Below are 21758 nucleotides of genomic sequence, written 5' to 3'. Positions count from 1 at the left end.
AGCGTCCTTCCTTTCTGAAGTTTTTACCTTCCCACTCCAAAAACCAAAACGGGCGAAAGGCAGGGGGTGAGGCGGCGGGCGCAGCCTCAGTTTCCATCCCCAAGGTACAGGCCAGGAGTTCCCTTACTGCCTGAGAGCCTGCTCAGCACCAGGAACCCGCCCGCCTTTCTCTGCTCTGAGGCACCGCGGAGCGCAGGCCACAGCCAGCTAATCCAAGTGGGCAAAGGACAAGGCTGACTTCGGGTCAGTTTTACATCCGGAAATCCCCTCACCTACTAAGCAGGCGCCTAAACCTCTTCCACATGTTCACACGAGTTATGTCTCTGAAAACCAAGGAGTTCATCCCTGTGAAGCACACTTGGCTTTCCCCCACCTCGGCACAGCTACGCAACAGTTTGATCTGCGTGACGCCACAAAAGAGACCGAACCCGACTGTGCACCGGGGACCCGAGCCAAAGACACGGAAATGAACAATGTCAGGCTCCACGAATTGAGCCGGTCGCGGAGGGGAAGGAGCCCGTCGCGGTGCCGTCTCCAGGAGAGCCCCCAGAGCCAGGGCAGAGATCAGGAAGTGGACGGATCCGCCCATCCCCTGCTGACATCCCAGTCGGCACCTGACTCAAGGGAAAAGCGAGGTTCAGAAAGAGAGCAGGACCTTGGCTCGGCAGCACACAGCGCTGAAGCTAGACCAGGACGGACCTTGTGTCCTGTCTCAGGGCCCAAGGCGTCGCCCAAGACTGGAGAGGTGAAGGGCGATGAGCAGCCGGGCAAGGGCTGGGAGCCTTGCACAGCTGCATTCAGCCCTGGGCTTCTGGGAAATCTCCGTTCCTGCTCTCCGGGTCTCTGAAGTTTAGTCTTGACTTTTACAACTTTCACCTGGAGACGCTACGTCGGGGCTCCTCAATGGTTCCCTGGTGGTCTAGTGGCTAGGATTCGGCGCTTTCACCGCTGCGGCCCGGGTTCGATTCCCGGTCAGGGAAGCCTCTGCAAAAGTTTTTTTCTTTTTTTTCCCCTTCAGCGTCTCCACTGGCAGGAGGCTTCCTCTTCCTGCCCCGACCAGAGCTGTGTTTTGCTTCAAGGTTCAGATGCAGAAGAGCTTCTGCACTGAGTCCCCAAATGCCGGCGAGTGCCGGCCTCAGGGTCCTTGACATCGCGCAGGCTGGAGGACGTGAGATGTAATGGACAGCCTGGGCTGGCCGGCTCTCGCCTCGGCTCTTTTCCCCCTGCATGTTACAAACCCGAAGTCTTATTTACCGCGTTTTCATCCCAAGAGAATCGGAGACTCGAGTTCCAAACATTCATTAAGAACCAAAACCAAAGCCCTTTGAAACATACAAGAAAGTTGCAAGAGGAATAACATCGTATATTCTGTACGTAAGTGCACAGTAAACATGTTCCCACGTTGGGTTTCTCACTCTCTCTCCGTACATAAGAATGGCGACACCACTTGAGAGTTCCGTGCAGACCTCTCCACTCAAGATTGCTCCTTTCGTTTGGCGTGTCTCTCAAAGGCAGCTTCTGCGGGACTTGTCCTCCAAGACCAGGGGAAGCCTCTGTCCTCGCGAGGAGGCCCCCTTGCCCTTTCAGGAGCCTGAAATCCGTTCTCTTCAGGCTGTAGAGAAGCTTCCAGAGGAGTTTTATTCAGCTCCCCCCGAAGTGCAGGCCAGGCACGTTCTGTGCTAGTAGGAATCCCCCCGGACCGGCTGCCCTCCGGTCTCCTTCCCGGTTGCCTTGGCGGGCAGTGGGGTCTTGGGTCAGCCTGAGCGCTGGAACCGCCTACCTCGCGAAAGGCCCTTCTGGGAAGTGCAGCTGCCCCTTGGCTGTTGCCTGGATCTCTGTGCCCTGCACGGAGCGTAAAGGGTTCTGACAGGACACAAAGGTGACGAATCCTTCCCTGTAGTGAGTGGGAGGATGAGAGGACCAGATGGGAAATGCGTCCAAGGGAGGGGGTGTATTCTCAAGTGCTTGTCAGAATTGTCTGCATGGGTGGCTGCCCTATGATAATAGTGCTTAGTGTTGTCTTTTCCTGACCTCGACCCAGTCTCAGGTCCAGTGGGATCGGCTGCTCTAAACTTTCCGTTTTTCCGAAGCTTTGGAACTGGTACCGTTTTCCTGCGAGAAAGGCGGCACATCCTAGGAATTAGTCAGTGTCTGTCTACTCCATAGAGAGGCCAGGAGAGGGGCGTGCTGCTGTCTCTGTGGCGCAATGGGTTAGCGCGTTCGGCTGTTAATCGAAAGGTTGGTGGTTCGAGCCCACAACATCGAAAGGTTGGTGGTTCGAGCCCACCCAGGGACGGTGGGTAGAGGTTTTAGAACCCATTCAGCGTTTTCCGTGCTGATTACCATTGCAGGTGTTCCATGCTGATTATCCCCTGTACTTCTGCTCCCACAAAGTTTACCGAACTGCAATCGGGGTCCTATCCACCTCACGACTGCTGCCTGTCTTGGGCCACACTCCCCTTCCCAGCTCTATTGTCTGTCGTCTCTATTGGACCCTATACTTGCCTAACTTACGGCCTTCTGAAAGAGATCGAGGAAGCCACGGTCTGGTGGGATAGTCTTTATTCTGCCAAGTCTACAGACTTGGACAAGAAAGTTATATTTTATGTGTCTCAAATTTTTCAGCTGTGAACGTTAGTAATTGTTCTATGAATGATGTTATCGGTGAACTCATCATCATAATTCTCCTCTGCATTTTTTTTTTGATAAAGGCATTTCTTCCATGGTTGTGTAGTATTTGGTTTCATGGTTTCACGATGACGAATAGGCTGCAACCATCATTATTGTACACACACCTCTGACCACTCGTGCAGGTGTTTCCAGAGCGTAGAGAACTGCAAGTGCAAGTGCTACCTTTAGTGTTTCTGTGCTTCTAATGTTGGTAAATCCTTCAAGTTTGCCCTCCACAGAAGTGGCACTGAATCATATTCCATTTTATTTTCCAGTCTTCCAATGTCCCTTTCTTCATTTACTTGCCAACACAGCAACCTTTCTATACATCTCTCTATGGTAGTCTAACTAATAAAGGGAGCAGTGCCCTCCCGACATAACTAAGGGGAAGGACAACAGGGGGACCCTGTGGGCAGTACACAGAGATATTCTATTGCATACGTTCGAAAGCTCAACATTCAATATTTTTAAAGTCTCCCAATAACTGTAATGGTTTTCTCTGCAGACCTAGTCAACAGGGTCCAGAGAAGACTGCCCAGAGTGACCTCTTTGACAACGTCCTGCCAAGCAACTTATCCAAAGAGAAGAATCTCGCTGATCCCAGAAGTTTTTTCCTTCTCCCCTTTTCTCTTTTATTTATACATTTTGGTTATACTTTTAATTTGATGCAAACAATCTAATGCCTGTCCTTCCTCCTATAAAATGGGGAATTCGCATGGGAATAAGTGTTTCTATGTTATTCCTTGACCGTTTTTTGTTTGTTTTTTGGCTGTGACGATACAAATTAGCCCATCTAAGACACCTCGTGGGAGCCAACAGAATCCTGCCCCCCACAAGTTCGTGCTTCAGACCTGGACCCTTAGAGCTATTGGCTCGTGTTTGCTCTGTTCTGTTCTAGCTCATGTGCAGGAATGGAGCATTTTGGCTTTTTCATACTGTGTGGTTACTGGACACGGATTTTGTCTCTCTCTCTCCCTCTCATTTGTGCATCACTAATTTCTCATCTCAGTGCGGGATTCTGGTTTTAATTTTAGGAAGTGAACTTCTGGGGATAATCCCTGTTGGGTGGCGGTTGACAGGGATCCATTCCCTGTTAGGTAGAAGATGACAGCTAATCCGGACCATGAGTCTTTTTTGTCTGATGCTTGTCCTGAGGATTCTGGTGTTTCCTGGTATGAGACACCACAGCAGTGAGAAGCTGTCCACCTCTTGTCTTTCCACTATTTGCTAAAAGCCACGTGGGCCCAGTCAACCCTTGTCAATAACTGCAAAAGTGTAGTAGCTACAATAAGGACGATCTTAATATGCAATGGTTCCCTCGTAAGGAACTCAACATTAATAAGGGGGATTAATACAGGAAGAATATGGAATTTTTAGCACGGAATAGGCAGCTTTCTTTCATTGGTATACTCAAGGTTCTAAATAACTGAAAAAATTCAAACCAATGTCCTTCAGGGATGGCAGAAAGCAGAGGAGAGACATAGCATTACAAACAAGCAACAAAGTCAGCAACATGAGCACTTGTGACAACCCTACAAATCAAGATTTAAACCTTCCAGAACTGTAAGCCAGTTCGGTCCTTAATAAAAATGGATGAGGAGCAATGACTTCATGCACAGATACATACCCTGGAGACTCAAAAGCATATCACAGAATTACTCTGAGTTTCATTAATGAGCTTCCTTCAAGGACCTAATGTGGCTTACTTATTTCATTTTGTTTCCCTCACTGTCAGTTGCTGTTAAAACCTATCATTGCCTCTGCTTTCACCTTAAATAATGCCCACTAGTTTGATGAATTTTTTTCCCTTTAAATATATCTTCTCAGAAGCAAAACAATATACTTTCTCTTCCTTGGGAGAGAATAGACAAAGTAGGCCTCTAAAAATTTAAATTAATTAAAAATTAATTCCGCAAGTAATTTCAGGAAAGTAATAATCACTCGTATAAATTCAAAATAAGAAAATTAAGAATTTCTGGGAAGAATGCTTTACTACTTATGCTTTCAATGTGGTATTTATATAAGGAAAAATTTTGTTGTGGAATTGGTGACAAGGAACAATAACAGATTTAGCTGTAGATTAAATTAATGGTCTTGATCCCTCGGAACACCAGTGAGAAACGAAATGAAATGGATTACAAAGATGACCCTTAATACTTTTAAGCAATTTAAATAATTTATACATTTTACATATAATGACATTTAAAATGTTTATGTCATGTCATGTGCTTTTATCGAGGTTACTCAGAAAAATTAGATTGGTTTAATCATTTTGGTCTAAAAACGACTATATATATATTTTCAGATTATGTTCTGATGTAGAAAATAATGGTGGTATAATATACTGTTATGTAAGTCTTGGCTTTATTATGGCTTGAAAATCTGAGTTACGTTGGACTTCCTAAATTTCCTGTACTGGTTGTACTGGTTAAATAAGCAAACGTATCCAATAAGTTTTCAACGACTAAAACTTTAAATTTATGTGTTGAAGTATATTAAATATACTAGTCAAGTACATTAAATATACTAATATCTTTAAAGAGGAATGAAAACTTGTAGTTCTAGAAACCAGACGACTCAATTATTCCACTGACAATTTTTGGTAAATATTTTTAGGCGTCATCTGATATATGATTCCATATATACCAATATATGATTCCAACATTCCCATGTTCCAACATGCGTCAGCTTAAATTACGAGTTCAAGATCTAGAGTTAACTTCAATCCTTTGACTAACAGTAAATTGATTTATTTAACGAATCATCTTTGGTTGCCTGCAAATTCTCTCTGTCTTTGTCCTTCCCGTTTGCCCTAATTTCATGATAGGTCGGTCGACAACAGTGCTTTCGTTGGGGAATGCTGTTGTTTTCTGGCTTCACATATATTTCTATAGTTTGTAGGTTTGTGGCTGGTGCTGTGGCTATTCTTATGTGTTCCCTTGACAAAAGTTCAGTAGAGTGGCTTGTGTTTTCACTGCTCTGACACGTCAGAATCATAACCTTCATGATGCGCACTGCACGGCTTCTGAAACCTTCTCAAAGCGCCTCCTTGCTTCTTGTTACACATTCATTTTTTGCATGGCACTTGCCTTTTATCACAGCAAGCACCAAAATCCAGCTTGGCAAAGAAATGATATCATTGAAAACAATGTAGAATAATCTAATGTTGGCAGGTTTTACTATGTAAATTACACCTCAATGAAGCTTACTTAAAAAAAAAAAAAGGACAAACAAAACCAAATGGTGACAGGATGGAGAGCACTGGAAATTCTTATTCATTTCTGGAAAGGGTATAAAAAAGTTCCACAGGTTGGAAAACAAATTTGGCAGCATCCACTGAGGGTCATACATACACAGTTACATGCTGTGGCCCAGAAATCGTACTTTTAGCTGTGCTATACCTTTGACCTGTGCTCTCCAATGTGATAGGTGCAAGCCACATGTAGCTACTGAACACTTGAAAGTTGCTAGGGCCACAGGTTGTAATGATAATATTTTGATGTAGTAAGTCTCCTAAAACATTAAAATAGATTAAAATAGAAAATTCAAAATTCCTTGTGACAGGTTTGAAAACTAATAAAGGGAAGCGTCACTCAGATGAAGTCGGGAGACCAGAAGTGGGAGCTCTCATGGGGTACCACTCAAGTTCAAAGACAGGAAGTATCGTCAATTACAAACCCAAACAGAAGAAGCATCAACAGGAAGAATCATCGATTACAGGCCCCAACAGAAAGACAGGCACGTTGCATCTCCCGCAGGAAATCAGCAACTTGGCAATGAGAAACCGTCATCACCCTGAACTTTCACTTTTCTCCAGTGGACTTGGGTTCAAAACAACCTCCCTCAGCTTCCTCCTCTCTCTCTGTAAAATAAGGTTCCTTCCTCTCCTTTGTTTGTGGGACTTGCCTATGGCTTTTGCTATAGCTTGCTTGTCCTGAATTGCCATTCTTCCGCTATTCCTGAATAAACGCTTTTTGTTGGAAAAAAACAAAAAACAAACCCCCCACCCCAACTTTTGTATATTTTTATTTTCATAAATTTTTAAAATTGATTTTGTGTATTTGTTTTTGGCTGCGTTGGGTCTTCGTTGCTGGGCGAGGGCTTTCTCTAGTTGCAGTGATTGGGGGCTGCTCTTCACTGTGGTGGCTTCTCTTGTTGCGGAGCACGGGCTCTAGGCGGGCAGGCGTCAGTAGTTGTGGCAGGAGGGCTCAGTAGTTGTGGCTCACGGGCTCTAGAGCATAGGCTCAGTAGTTGGGGTGCACGGGCTTAGTTGCTCCACAGCATGTGGGATCTTCCCGGAACAGGGCTCGACCCCGTGTCCCCTGCCTTGGCAGGCGGATTCTTAACCAATGCGCAACCAGGGAAACGCTCAAAAGTATTATTTTGAAAGTCAACACTGGCATTATTCTGTTGGAATGGGGTGCTCTAGAAAAATGTGTATGTCCCCCAAAAGTCATAAAAAAATGTTCGTACCATTTCAGAATATCCTCAAGTGGAAACAACTGAAATGTCCAACAGTTCAAAACTACGTGGAGTTATATTCTTACAAGGCATACACACAGAGACAAAGAACTACGTGAAAAATAGGGTTAAATTTCATAGACATAACGTTGAGTGAAAGAAGTCGGACCCATGCCCCTCCATCCCCCCAAACCCAGTGCATGCCCTGTGATTCAATTTATGTGAAAGTAACAGGCAGAGAGGTTGGCAGGGGTATGTGTGTGATTACTCTGAGCTCTTGCATGGGAAGAGTCATGAGGAAGCCTTCTGTGGTCTGGTAATTTTGCATACCTTAGTTATTTAGGTTGCTTTATCAGTTACTCAGGTTGGTGTACACTGGTGATGGTTTGGGAAGTGTACACTCTTTGTACTTTATGCATATTATGCCTCATTGTTTTAAAGTTTAATGCCACTTGGTTATTGGTAAAGTGATATTGATACTTTTCCTTCTGCTTTGTCCTGGGCTAGGAGGGAAAGTAAGTTCAAAGTAGTTACTGTGATATTTTTGCTGTCCTCAGATTTTTGGCTTCCCTTCACTATCGGATATCTGACTACTTACGCATATGCTGCTCACAACCATTACCTTAAGCTGACATTCCACTGTTAATACTGTGTCAAAGAGAGAACCAAGTGTTCATGACCAAATCTGCTCTTTTAAGAATCAATATGAGTCAAGGAATGTGGGCGGTATAGGAAATTGAGAAATTCTGATGAGGAAAGTAGTTCAATTAGGCTTAACTAACTCACAGGTGCCAAAGGGGGACACTGGCAGGTAGTACACAAAGAATAGCCGCCACATGCATTTCACCACTCAACTCTCAAGAATTTTTGAGCATCCACACATAGCCAAAAGCGTTTACCTGATTAGCTCGGAACTTCACTAGATTAAACCCTCCTGATAAGCTGTTTGATGGCTTTCAGCTATCTGTTCCTCCAGGAAAGGGAAAACTCCCCTTTCTCAGGCTTTGTGTGTGTGTGTGTGTGTGTGTGTGTTTCCTCTCTTCTCTTTTCTGGCTTTTTTATAAATCCTGCCTTTGTTTAATGACAACATCCTAATAACTGTTTCCCATTTTTATTAGTAACCATGTGAGCTAACTCCTTCAAAATCTCTTTACTACTTGAAGCAAGTCAGAAAGAGAAAAACAAATATCGTATATTAACGCATATATGAGGAACCTAGAAAAATGGTTCAGATGACCCGGTTTGCAGGGCAGAAAGAGAGACACAGATGTAGAGAACAAACATATGGACCCCAACGGGGGGGGAAAGCGGCAGAGGGGTTGGTGGTGGTGGGATGCGTTGGGAGATTGGGATTGACATATATACACTAATATATATCAAATAACTATTAAGAACCTGCTGTATTAAAAATATTTTTTTAAATTCAAAAATAATCTCTTTACTACTAATGTTGAAGTATGATTTTCATATTCACATGTGTATACACTATGTTGGTAGCTTTGAAATCTATTCTTGGGTGGAGACTGCCATGGAACGGGAAAGTTTAGGTCTTCAATGGTTGGAAGCTAGGTCCTTCTTAGTCTTTAAAGAGACAGTTTCCAGTTAGTATGTGTTTAACAAACGCATCGTCATTCTCTCTGCGTCTAACGTCGTTGCTTCTCCAATGGTCCTGTTTACTCTTTCTCCTCTTCTTCTTCATTTCATTAATGAGTTTGGGGAGGTTTGTAGGCCTACCTTTCAATCTTCTCTTCCTTTTGATATATTGGAGGTTGAACAAGGAAGGGATGCAAATCTCAGTGAAGTTTTCTCAGTTACCCGTGAGCATGGTGGCCAAGGGGAGGGGCTCTGCAGGCAAACTGCTTGGGTCTGAGTGCTGGCTCTCACTGTCACGGGGGGGGGGGGGGGTGGTGGTGGTGGTGAGACCCTGGAAAGGTTAGCTCAGCTTTTCCGTGCCTCAGTGTTCTCATCTGCAACAAGGGGTGGTAAAGTCCTACACTATCTTCCAGGGTTGTTATGTGGACTTAGTAAGTGATTCCACAGTAAAGCACTGAGGAACAGTGCTGGTCACTGAGTAAAGCTCGAGCAAGCTGGTATTATCGTTATTATGAAGTCTTTTATTTCCCCTTCTAACTGTACCACTGCTGACTTTCAACATTCCCCAGAACAAACTGCGATTGTTTAAATGTTTAGCTGACCTCTTCTCCCTCATGTTAGTGACCTGCATCTGGGAAATTGGTTGCTTTGGATGGTGATCGAACTGGTGATCTAAAGGCAGTGGGGGACTGGATCCAGCTTCATCAGATTCTTGGACCTTGGGCAGGCATGACGATCGTTTAGCTCATGGTAGACAATCTCTTGCACATGTTTCTATAGCAAGAGCTTTTCATAGATAGTCAGACATACCTTAAGTATTATAAGAAAAGTGCAAGTATGTACCAGTGACCTGTCTTTGTGGGTGTTGTTGTTGTTTGAAGAAATCAAAGGAAGAAAATAGAATTTACCTGGGAGTTGTAGATTTCCTCCTTCAGGTATGACGGAGTGTTTGTAGCAAGCTAGCATTCACCCTGAAGACGACTCAATCCAGTCTGGATGAAAGCAATTCTGTTTGAAGGCTTTGGAGAAATGCAGCTAGGACCCACAGGATCCGCTCCAGAGAGAGAGAAGCTCACTGGAATGAACCTAATTCTCTACCTTTTCCCCTTAGGCCCAAAGGGCACTTGCCCGAACCCCCGGCTCCCGCGGCTTCTGGGAGCTGAGGAGTCAGCAGCGGGGGCGACCCCTGCACTCGGGGGCATAGCCGTGGATCCGAGGACTCTGCGGTCGGTGCGGGAGCCCGAAGGCCGACTGTGGGAGGCTCGGGGGTCCTCCCTTCGGGCCAGGCGAGGAACCCTGAAAGCAGGGCCTGTCGGAAGCCGCAGTCTCCTTGCCTGAGAGATCTCGGGGCTTCAAGGTTCATTCTGCAGTTTAAAAAGTTGGCGACTAGGATAGTGGTGGCAGGACCTACGGATTTCAGGGATGCGCCACTAAGCGGCAGCACCCGCCGTGTTTCCGTAGTGTAGCGGTTATCACGTTCGCCTCACACGCGAAAGGTCCCCGGTTCGAAACCGGGCGGAAACAAGCGTTCTTCCTTTCTGAAGTTTTTACCTTCCCACTCCAAAAACCAAAACGGGCGAAAGGCAGGGGGTGAGGCGGCGGGCGCAGCCTCAGTTTCCATCCCCAAGGTACAGGCCAGGAGTTCCCTTACTGCCTGAGAGCCTGCTCAGCACCAGGAACCCGCCCGCCTTTCTCTGCTCTGAGGCACCGCGGAGCGCAGGCCACAGCCAGCTAATCCAAGTGGGCAAAGGACAAGGCTGACTTCGGGTCAGTTTTACATCCGGAAATCCCCTCACCTACTAAGCAGGCGCCTAAACCTCTTCCACATGTTCACACGAGTTATGTCTCTGAAAACCAAGGAGTCCATCCCTGTGAAGCACACTTGGCTTTCCCCCACCTCGGCACAGCTACGCAACAGTTTGATCTGCGTGACGCCACAAAAGAGACCGAACCCGACTGTGCACCGGGGACCCGAGCCAAAGACACGGAAATGAACAATGTCAGGCTCCACGAATTGAGCCGGTCGCGGAGGGGAAGGAGCCCGTCGCGGTGCCGTCTCCAGGAGAGCCCCCAGAGCCAGGGCAGAGATCAGGAAGTGGACGGATCCGCCCATCCCCTGCTGACATCCCAGTCGGCACCTGACTCAAGGGAAAAGCGAGGTTCAGAAAGAGAGCAGGACCTTGGCTCGGCAGCACACAGCGCTGAAGCTAGACCAGGACGGACCTTGTGTCCTGTCTCAGGGCCCAAGGCGTCGCCCAAGACTGGAGAGGTGAAGGGTGATGAGCAGCCGGGCAAGGGCTGGGAGCCTTGCACAGCTGCATTCAGCCCTGGGCTTCTGGGAAATCTCCGTTCCTGCTCTCCGGGTCTCTGAAGTTTAGTCTTGACTTTTACAACTTTCACCTGGAGACGCTACGTCGGGGCTCCTCAATGGTTCCCTGGTGGTCTAGTGGCTAGGATTCGGCGCTTTCACCGCTGCGGCCCGGGTTCGATTCCCGGTCAGGGAAGCCTCTGCAAAAGTTTTTTTCTTTTTTTTCCCCTTCAGCGTCTCCACTGGCAGGAGGCTTCCTCTTCCTGCCCCGACCAGAGCTGTGTTTTGCTTCAAGGTTCAGATGCAGAAGAGCTTCTGCACTGAGTCCCCAAATGCCGGCGAGTGCCGGCCTCAGGGTCCTTGACATCGCGCAGGCTGGAGGACGTGAGATGTAATGGACAGCCTGGGCTGGCCGGCTCTCGCCTCGGCTCTTTTCCCCCTGCATGTTACAAACCCGAAGTCTTATTTACCGCGTTTTCATCCCAAGAGAATCGGAGACTCGAGTTCCAAACATTCATTAAGAACCAAAACCAAAGCCCTTTGAAACATACAAGAAAGTTGCAAGAGGAATAACATCGTATATTCTGTACGTAAGTGCACAGTAAACATGTTCCCACGTTGGGTTTCTCACTCTCTCTCCGTACATAAGAATGGCGACACCACTTGAGAGTTCCGTGCAGACCTCTCCACTCAAGATTGCTCCTTTCGTTTGGCGTGTCTCTCAAAGGCAGCTTCTGCGGGACTTGTCCTCCAAGACCAGGGGAAGCCTCTGTCCTCGCGAGGAGGCCCCCTTGCCCTTTCAGGAGCCTGAAATCCGTTCTCTTCAGGCTGTAGAGAAGCTTCCAGAGGAGTTTTATTCAGCTCCCCCCGAAGTGCAGGCCAGGCACGTTCTGTGCTAGTAGGAATCCCCCCGGACCGGCTGCCCTCCGGTCTCCTTCCCGGTTGCCTTGGCGGGCAGTGGGGTCTTGGGTCAGCCTGAGCGCTGGAACCGCCTACCTCGCGAAAGGCCCTTCTGGGAAGTGCAGCTGCCCCTTGGCTGTTGCCTGGATCTCTGTGCCCTGCACGGAGCGTAAAGGGTTCTGACAGGACACAAAGGTGACGAATCCTTCCCTGTAGTGAGTGGGAGGATGAGAGGACCAGATGGGAAATGCGTCCAAGGGAGGGGGTGTATTCTCAAGTGCTTGTCAGAATTGTCTGCATGGGTGGCTGCCCTATGATAATAGTGCTTAGTGTTGTCTTTTCCTGACCTCGACCCAGTCTCAGGTCCAGTGGGATCGGCTGCTCTAAACTTTCCGTTTTTCCGAAGCTTTGGAACTGGTACCGTTTTCCTGCGAGAAAGGCGGCACATCCTAGGAATTAGTCAGTGTCTGTCTACTCCATAGAGAGGCCAGGAGAGGGGCGTGCTGCTGTCTCTGTGGCGCAATGGGTTAGCGCGTTCGGCTGTTAATCGAAAGGTTGGTGGTTCGAGCCCACCCAGGGACGGTGGGTAGAGGTCTTAGAACCCATTCAGCGTTTTCCGTGCTGATTACCATTGCAGGTGTTCCATGCTGATTATCCCCTGTACTTCTGCTCCCACAAAGTTTACCGAACTGCAATCGGGGTCCTATCCACCTCACGACTGCTGCCTGTCTTGGGCCACACTCCCCTTCCCAGCTCTATTGTCTGTCGTCTCTATTGGACCCTATACTTGCCTAACTTACGGCCTTCTGAAAGAGATCGAGGAAGCCACGGTCTGGTGGGATAGTCTTTATTCTGCCAAGTCTACAGACTTGGACAAGAAAGTTATATTTTATGTGTCTCAAATTTTTCAGCTGTGAACGTTAGTAATTGTTCTATGAATGATGTTATCGGTGAACTCATCATCATAATTCTCCTCTGCATTTTTTTTTGATAAAGGCATTTCTTCCATGGTTGTGTAGTATTTGGTTTCATGGTTTCACGATGACGAATAGGCTGCAACCATCATTATTGTACACACACCTCTGACCACTCGTGCAGGTGTTTCCAGAGCGTAGAGAACTGCAAGTGCAAGTGCTACCTTTAGTGTTTCTGTGCTTCTAATGTTGGTAAATCCTTCAAGTTTGCCCTCCACAGAAGTGGCACTGAATCATATTCCATTTTATTTTCCAGTCTTCCAATGTCCCTTTCTTCATTTACTTGCCAACACAGCAACCTTTCTATACATCTCTCTATGGTAGTCTAACTAATAAAGGGAGCAGTGCCCTCCCGACATAACTAAGGGGAAGGACAACAGGGGGACCCTGTGGGCAGTACACAGAGATATTCTATTGCATACGTTCAAAAGCTCAACATTCAATATTTTTAAAGTCTCCCAATAACTGTAATGGTTTTCTCTGCAGACCTAGTCAACAGGGTCCAGAGAAGACTGCCCAGAGTGACCTCTTTGACAACGTCCTGCCAAGCAACTTATCCAAAGAGAAGAATCTCGCTGATCTCAGAAGTTTTTTCCTTCTCCCCTTTTCTCTTTTATTTATACATTTTGGTTATACTTTTAATTTGATGCAAACAATCTAATGCCTGTCCTTCCTCCTATAAAATGGGGAATTCGCATGGGAATAAGTGTTTCTATGTTATTCCTTGACCGTTTTTTGTTTGTTTTTTGGCTGTGACGATACAAATTAGCCCATCTAAGACACCTCGTGGGAGCCAACAGAATCCTGCCCCCCACAAGTTCGTGCTTCAGACCTGGACCCTTAGAGCTATTGGCTCGTGTTTGCTCTGTTCTGTTCTAGCTCATGTGCAGGAATGGAGCATTTTGGCTTTTTCATACTGTGTGGTTACTGGACACGGATTTTGTCTCTCTCTCTCCCTCTCATTTGTGCATCACTAATTTCTCATCTCAGTGCGGGATTCTGGTTTTAATTTTAGGAAGTGAACTTCTGGGGATAATCCCTGTTGGGTGGCGGTTGACAGGGATCCATTCCCTGTTAGGTAGAAGATGACAGCTAATCCGGACCATGAGTCTTTTTTGTCTGATGCTTGTCCTGAGGATTCTGGTGTTTCCTGGTATGAGACACCACAGCAGTGAGAAGCTGTCCACCTCTTGTCTTTCCACTATTTGCTAAAAGCCACGTGGGCCCAGTCAACCCTTGTCAATAACTGCAAAAGTGTAGTAGCTACAATAAGGACGATCTTAATATGCAATGGTTCCCTCGTAAGGAACTCAACATTAATAAGGGGGATTAATACAGGAAGAATATGGAATTTTTAGCACGGAATAGGCAGCTTTCTTTCATTGGTATACTCAAGGTTCTAAATAACTGAAAAAATTCAAACCAATGTCCTTCAGGGATGGCAGAAAGCAGAGGAGAGACATAGCATTACAAACAAGCAACAAAGTCAGCAACATGAGCACTTGTGACAACCCTACAAATCAAGATTTAAACCTTCCAGAACTGTAAGCCAGTTCGGTCCTTAATAAAAATGGATGAGGAGCAATGACTTCATGCACAGATACATACCCTGGAGACTCAAAAGCATATCACAGAATTACTCTGAGTTTCATTAATGAGCTTCCTTCAAGGACCTAATGTGGCTTACTTATTTCATTTTGTTTCCCTCACTGTCAGTTGCTGTTAAAACCTATCATTGCCTCTGCTTTCACCTTAAATAATGCCCACTAGTTTGATGAATTTTTTTCCCTTTAAATATATCTTCTCAGAAGCAAAACAATATACTTTCTCTTCCTTGGGAGAGAATAGACAAAGTAGGCCTCTAAAAATTTAAATTAATTAAAAATTAATTCCGCAAGTAATTTCAGGAAAGTAATAATCACTCGTATAAATTCAAAATAAGAAAATTAAGAATTTCTGGGAAGAATGCTTTACTACTTATGCTTTCAATGTGGTATTTATATAAGGAAAAATTTTGTTGTGGAATTGGTGACAAGGAACAATAACAGATTTAGCTGTAGATTAAATTAATGGTCTTGATCCCTCGGAACACCAGTGAGAAACGAAATGAAATGGACTACAAAGATGACCCTTAATACTTTTAAGCAATTTAAATAATTTATACATTTTACATATAATGACATTTAAAATGTTTATGTCATGTCATGTGCTTTTATCGAGGTTACTCAGAAAAATTAGATTGGTTTAATCATTTTGGTCTAAAAACGACTATATATATATTTTCAGATTATGTTCTGATGTAGAAAATAATGGTGGTATAATATACTGTTATGTAAGTCTTGGCTTTATTATGGCTTGAAAATCTGAGTTACGTTGGACTTCCTAAATTTCCTGTACTGGTTGTACTGGTTAAATAAGCAAACGTATCCAATAAGTTTTCAACGACTAAAACTTTAAATTTATGTGTTGAAGTATATTAAATATACTAGTCAAGTACATTAAATATACTAATATCTTTAAAGAGGAATGAAAACTTGTAGTTCTAGAAACCAGACGACTCAATTATTCCACTGACAATTTTTGGTAAATATTTTTAGGCGTCATCTGATATATGATTCCATATATACCAATATATGATTCCAACATTCCCATGTTCCAACATGCGTCAGCTTAAATTACGAGTTCAAGATCTAGAGTTAACTTCAATCCTTTGACTAACAGTAAATTGATTTATTTAACGAATCATCTTTGGTTGCCTGCAAATTCTCTCTGTCTTTGTCCTTCCCGTTTGCCCTAATTTCATGATAGGTCGGTCGACAACAGTGCTTTCGTTGGGGAATGCTGTTGTTTTCTGGCTTCACATATATTTCTATAGTTTGTAGGTTTGTGGCTGGTGCTGTGGCTATTCTTATGTGTTCCCTTGACAAAAGTTCAGTAGAGTGGCTTGTGTTTTCACTGCTCTGACACGTCAGAATCATAACCTTCATGATGCGCACTGCACGGCTTCTGAAACCTTCTCAAAGCGCCTCCTTGCTTCTTGTTACACATTCATTTTTTGCATGGCACTTGCCTTTTATCACAGCAAGCACCAAAATCCAGCTTGGCAAAGAAATGATATCATTGAAAACAATGTAGAATAATCTAATGTTGGCAGGTTTTACTATGTAAATTACACCTCAATGAAGCTTACTTTAAAAAAAAAAAAGGACAAACAAAACCAAATGGTGACAGGATGGAGAGCACTGGAAATTCTTATTCATTTCTGGAAAGGGTATAAAAAAGTTCCACAGGTTGGAAAACAAATTTGGCAGCATCCACTGAGGGTCATACATACACAGTTACATGCTGTGGCCCAGAAATCGTACTTTTAGCTGTGCTATACCTTTGACCTGTGCTCTCCAATGTGATAGGTGCAAGCCACATGTAGCTACTGAACACTTGAAAGTTGCTAGGGCCACAGGTTGTAATGATAATATTTTGATGTAGTAAGTCTCCTAAAACATTAAAATAGATTAAAATAGAAAATTCAAAATTCCTTGTGACAGGTTTGAAAACTAATAAAGGGAAGCGTCACTCAGATGAAGTCGGGAGACCAGAAGTGGGAGCTCTCATGGGGTACCACTCAAGTTCAAAGACAGGAAGTATCGTCAATTACAAACCCAAACAGAAGAAGCATCAACAGGAAGAATCATCGATTACAGGCCCCAACAGAAAGACAGGCACGTTGCATCTCCCGCAGGAAATCAGCAACTTGGCAATGAGAAACCGTCATCACCCTGAACTTTCACTTTTCTCCAGTGGACTTGGGTTCAAAACAACCTCCCTCAGCTTCCTCCTCTCTCTCTGTAAAATAAGGTTCCTTCCTCTCCTTTGTTTGTGGGACTTGCCTATGGCTTTTGCTATAGCTTGCTTGTCCTGAATTGCCATTCTTCCGCTATTCCTGAATAAACGCTTTTTGTTGGAAAAAAACAAAAAACAAACCCCCCACCCCAACTTTTGTATATTTTTATTTTCATAAATTTTTAAAATTGATTTTGTGTATTTGTTTTTGGCTGCGTTGGGTCTTCGTTGCTGGGCGAGGGCTTTCTCTAGTTGCAGTGATTGGGGGCTGCTCTTCACTGTGGTGGCTTCTCTTGTTGCGGAGCACGGGCTCTAGGCGGGCAGGCGTCAGTAGTTGTGGCAGGAGGGCTCAGTAGTTGTGGCTCACGGGCTCTAGAGCATAGGCTCAGTAGTTGGGGTGCACGGGCTTAGTTGCTCCACAGCATGTGGGATCTTCCCGGAACAGGGCTCGACCCCGTGTCCCCTGCCTTGGCAGGCGGATTCTTAACCAATGCGCAACCAGGGAAACGCTCAAAAGTATTATTTTGAAAGTCAACACTGGCATTATTCTGTTGGAATGGGGTGCTCTAGAAAAATGTGTATGTCCCCCAAAAGTCATAAAAAAATGTTCGTACCATTTCAGAATATCCTCAAGTGGAAACAACTGAAATGTCCAACAGTTCAAAACTACGTGGAGTTATATTCTTACAAGGCATACACACAGAGACAAAGAACTACGTGAAAAATAGGGTTAAATTTCATAGACATAACGTTGAGTGAAAGAAGTCGGACCCATGCCCCTCCATCCCCCCAAACCCAGTGCATGCCCTGTGATTCAATTTATGTGAAAGTAACAGGCAGAGAGGTTGGCAGGGGTATGTGTGTGATTACTCTGAGCTCTTGCATGGGAAGAGTCATGAGGAAGCCTTCTGTGGTCTGGTAATTTTGCATACCTTAGTTATTTAGGTTGCTTCATCAGTTATTCAGGTTGGTGTACACTGGTGATGGTTTGGGAAGTGTACACTCTTTGTACTTTATGCATATTATGCCTCATTGTTTTAAAGTTTAATGCCACTTGGTTATTGGTAAAGTGATGTTGATACTTTTCCTTCTGCTTTGTCCTGGGCTAGGAGGGAAAGTAAGTTCAAAGTAGTTACTGTGATATTTTTGCTGTCCTCAGATTTTTGGCTTCCCTTCACTATCGGATATCTGACTACTTACGCATATGCTGCTCACAACCATTACCTTAAGCTGACATTCCACTGTTAATACTGTGTCAAAGAGAGAACCAAGTGTTCATGACCAAATCTGCTCTTTTAAGAATCAATATGAGTCAAGGAATGTGGGCGGTATAGGAAATTGAGAAATTCTGATGAGGAAAGTAGTTCAATTAGGCTTAACTAACTCACAGGTGCCAAAGGGGGACACTGGCAGGTAGTACACAAAGAATAGCCGCCACATGCATTTCACCACTCAACTCTCAAGAATTTTTGAGCATCCACACATAGCCAAAAGCGTTTACCTGATTAGCTCGGAACTTCACTAGATTAAACCCTCCTGATAAGCTGTTTGATGGCTTTCAGCTATCTGTTCCTCCAGGAAAGGGAAAACTCCCCTTTCTCAGGCTTTGTGTGTGTGTGTGTGTGTGTGTGTGTTTCCTCTCTTCTCTTTTCTGGCTTTTTTATAAATCCTGCCTTTGTTTAATGACAACATCCTAATAACTGTTTCCCATTTTTATTAGTAACCATGTGAGCTAACTCCTTCAAAATCTCTTTACTACTTGAAGCAAGTCAGAAAGAGAAAAACAAATATCGTATATTAACGCATATATGAGGAACCTAGAAAAATGGTTCAGATGACCCGGTTTGCAGGGCAGAAAGAGAGACACAGATGTAGAGAACAAACATATGGACCCCAACGGGGGGAAAGCGGCAGAGGGGTTGGTGGTGGTGGGATGCGTTGGGAGATTGGGATTGACATATATACACTAATATATATCAAATAACTATTAAGAACCTGCTGTATTAAAAATATTTTTTTAAATTCAAAAATAATCTCTTTACTACTAATGTTGAAGTATGATTTTCATATTCACATGTGTATACACTATGTTGGTAGCTTTGAAATCTATTCTTCGGTGGAGACTGCCATGGAACGGGAAAGTTTAGGCCTTCAATGGTTGGAAGCTAGGTCCTTCTTAGTCTTTAAAGAGACAGTTTCCAGTTAGTATGTGTTTAACAAACGCATCGTCATTCTCTCTGCGTCTAACGTCGTTGCTTCTCCAATGGTCCTGTTTACTCTTTCTCCTCTTCTTCTTCATTTCATTAATGAGTTTGGGGAGGTTTGTAGGCCTACCTTTCAATCTTCTCTTCCTTTTGATATATTGGAGGTTGAACAAGGAAGGGATGCAAATCTCAGTGAAGTTTTCTCAGTTACCCGTGAGCATGGTGGCCAAGGGGAGGGGCTCTGCAGGCAAACTGCTTGGGTCTGAGTGCTGGCTCTCACTGTCACGGGGGGGGGGGGGTGGTGGTGGTGGTGAGACCCTGGAAAGGTTAGCTCAGCTTTTCCGTGCCTCAGTGTTCTCATCTGCAACAAGGGGTGGTAAAGTCCTACACTATCTTCCAGGGTTGTTATGTGGACTTAGTAAGTGATTCCACAGTAAAGCACTGAGGAACAGTGCTGGTCACTGAGTAAAGCTCGAGCAAGCTGGTATTATCGTTATTATGAAGTCTTTTATTTCCCCTTCTAACTGTACCACTGCTGACTTTCAACATTCCCCAGAACAAACTGCGATTGTTTAAATGTTTAGCTGACCTCTTCTCCCTCATGTTAGTGACCTGCATCTGGGAAATTGGTTGCTTTGGATGGTGATCGAACTGGTGATCTAAAGGCAGTGGGGGACTGGATCCAGCTTCATCAGATTCTTGGACCTTGGGCAGGCATGACGATCGTTTAGCTCATGGTAGACAATCTCTTGCACATGTTTCTATAGCAAGAGCTTTTCATAGATAGTCAGACATACCTTAAGTATTATAAGAAAAGTGCAAGTATGTACCAGTGACCTGTCTTTGTGGGTGTTGTTGTTGTTTGAAGAAATCAAAGGAAGAAAATAGAATTTACCTGGGAGTTGTAGATTTCCTCCTTCAGGTATGACGGAGTGTTTGTAGCAAGCTAGCATTCACCCTGAAGACGACTCAATCCAGTCTGGATGAAAGCAATTCTGTTTGAAGGCTTTGGAGAAATGCAGCTAGGACCCACAGGATCCGCTCCAGAGAGAGAGAAGCTCACTGGAATGAACCTAATTCTCTACCTTTTCCCCTTAGGCCCAAAGGGCACTTGCCCGAACCCCCGGCTCCCGCGGCTTCTGGGAGCTGAGGAGTCAGCAGCGGGGGCGACCCCTGCACTCGGGGGCATAGCCGTGGATCCGAGGACTCTGCGGTCGGTGCGGGAGCCCGAAGGCCGACTGTGGGAGGCTCGGGGGTCCTCCCTTCGGGCCAGGCGAGGAACCCTGAAAGCAGGGCCTGTCGGAAGCCGCAGTCTCCTTGCCTGAGAGATCTCGGGGCTTCAAGGTTCATTCTGCAGTTTAAAAAGTTGGCGACTAGGATAGTGGTGGCAGGACCTACGGATTTCAGGGATGCGCCACTAAGCGGCAGCACCCGCCGTGTTTCCGTAGTGTAGCGGTTATCACGTTCGCCTCACACGCGAAAGGTCCCCGGTTCGAAACCGGGCGGAAACAAGCGTTCTTCCTTTCTGAAGTTTTTACCTTCCCACTCCAAAAACCAAAACGGGCGAAAGGCAGGGGGTGAGGCGGCGGGCGCAGCCTCAGTTTCCATCCCCAAGGTACAGGCCAGGAGTTCCCTTACTGCCTGAGAGCCTGCTCAGCACCAGGAACCCGCCCGCCTTTCTCTGCTCTGAGGCACCGCGGAGCGCAGGCCACAGCCAGCTAATCCAAGTGGGCAAAGGACAAGGCTGACTTCGGGTCAGTTTTACATCCGGAAATCCCCTCACCTACTAAGCAGGCGCCTAAACCTCTTCCACATGTTCACACGAGTTATGTCTCTGAAAACCAAGGAGTCCATCCCTGTGAAGCACACTTGGCTTTCCCCCACCTCGGCACAGCTACGCAACAGTTTGATCTGTGTGACGCCACAAAAGAGACCGAACCCGACTGTGCACCGGGGACCCGAGCCAAAGACACGGAAATGAACAATGTCAGGCTCCACGAATTGAGCCGGTCGCGGAGGGGAAGGAGCCCGTCGCGGTGCCGTCTCCAGGAGAGCCCCCAGAGCCAGGGCAGAGATCAGGAAGTGGACGGATCCGCCCATCCCCTGCTGACATCCCAGTCGGCACCTGACTCAAGGGAAAAGCGAGGTTCAGAAAGAGAGCAGGACCTTGGCTCGGCAGCACACAGCGCTGAAGCTAGACCAGGACGGACCTTGTGTCCTGTCTCAGGGCCCAAGGCGTCGCCCAAGACTGGAGAGGTGAAGGGTGATGAGCAGCCGGGCAAGGGCTGGGAGCCTTGCACAGCTGCATTCAGCCCTGGGCTTCTGGGAAATCTCCGTTCCTGCTCTCCGGGTCTCTGAAGTTTAGTCTTGACTTTTACAACTTTCACCTGGAGACGCTACGTCGGGGCTCCTCAATGGTTCCCTGGTGGTCTAGTGGCTAGGATTCGGCGCTTTCACCGCTGCGGCCCGGGTTCGATTCCCGGTCAGGGAAGCCTCTGCAAAAGTTTTTTTCTTTTTTTTCCCCTTCAGCGTCTCCACTGGCAGGAGGCTTCCTCTTCCTGCCCCGACCAGAGCTGTGTTTTGCTTCAAGGTTCAGATGCAGAAGAGCTTCTGCACTGAGTCCCCAAATGCCGGCGAGTGCCGGCCTCAGGGTCCTTGACATCGCGCAGGCTGGAGGACGTGAGATGTAATGGACAGCCTGGGCTGGCCGGCTCTCGCCTCGGCTCTTTTCCCCCTGCATGTTACAAACCCGAAGTCTTATTTACCGCGTTTTCATCCCAAGAGAATCGGAGACTCGAGTTCCAAACA

The 21758-nt window shown here is 45.9% G+C and overlaps 4 non-coding genes across 4 annotated transcripts; all 4 read left to right on the top strand.

Moving 5' to 3' along the window:
* The first annotated feature begins 2192 nt into the window (after window positions 1-2192).
* On the top strand, window positions 2193-2296 carry TRNAN-GUU (transfer RNA asparagine (anticodon GUU)). The gene is made up of 2 exons: window positions 2193-2230; window positions 2261-2296. It is a non-coding gene; the product is annotated as a tRNA-Asn (tRNA).
* Window positions 2297-10175: 7879 nt separating this feature from the next.
* TRNAV-CAC (transfer RNA valine (anticodon CAC)) lies at window positions 10176-10248 on the top strand. Its single transcript has one exon. It is a non-coding gene; the product is annotated as a tRNA-Val (tRNA).
* Window positions 10249-12440: 2192 nt separating this feature from the next.
* Window positions 12441-12514, top strand: TRNAN-GUU (transfer RNA asparagine (anticodon GUU)). The gene has a single exon. It is a non-coding gene; the product is annotated as a tRNA-Asn (tRNA).
* A 7874-nt stretch (window positions 12515-20388) lies between these two features.
* On the top strand, window positions 20389-20461 carry TRNAV-CAC (transfer RNA valine (anticodon CAC)). Its single transcript has one exon. It is a non-coding gene; the product is annotated as a tRNA-Val (tRNA).
* Window positions 20462-21758: the final 1297 nt, after the last annotated feature.

Source organism: Balaenoptera ricei, chromosome 1, assembly GCF_028023285.1.
Source record: "Balaenoptera ricei isolate mBalRic1 chromosome 1, mBalRic1.hap2, whole genome shotgun sequence".
NCBI lineage: Eukaryota > Metazoa > Chordata > Mammalia > Artiodactyla > Balaenopteridae > Balaenoptera > Balaenoptera ricei.
This window is presented reverse-complemented; position numbering and strand designations above follow the sequence as displayed.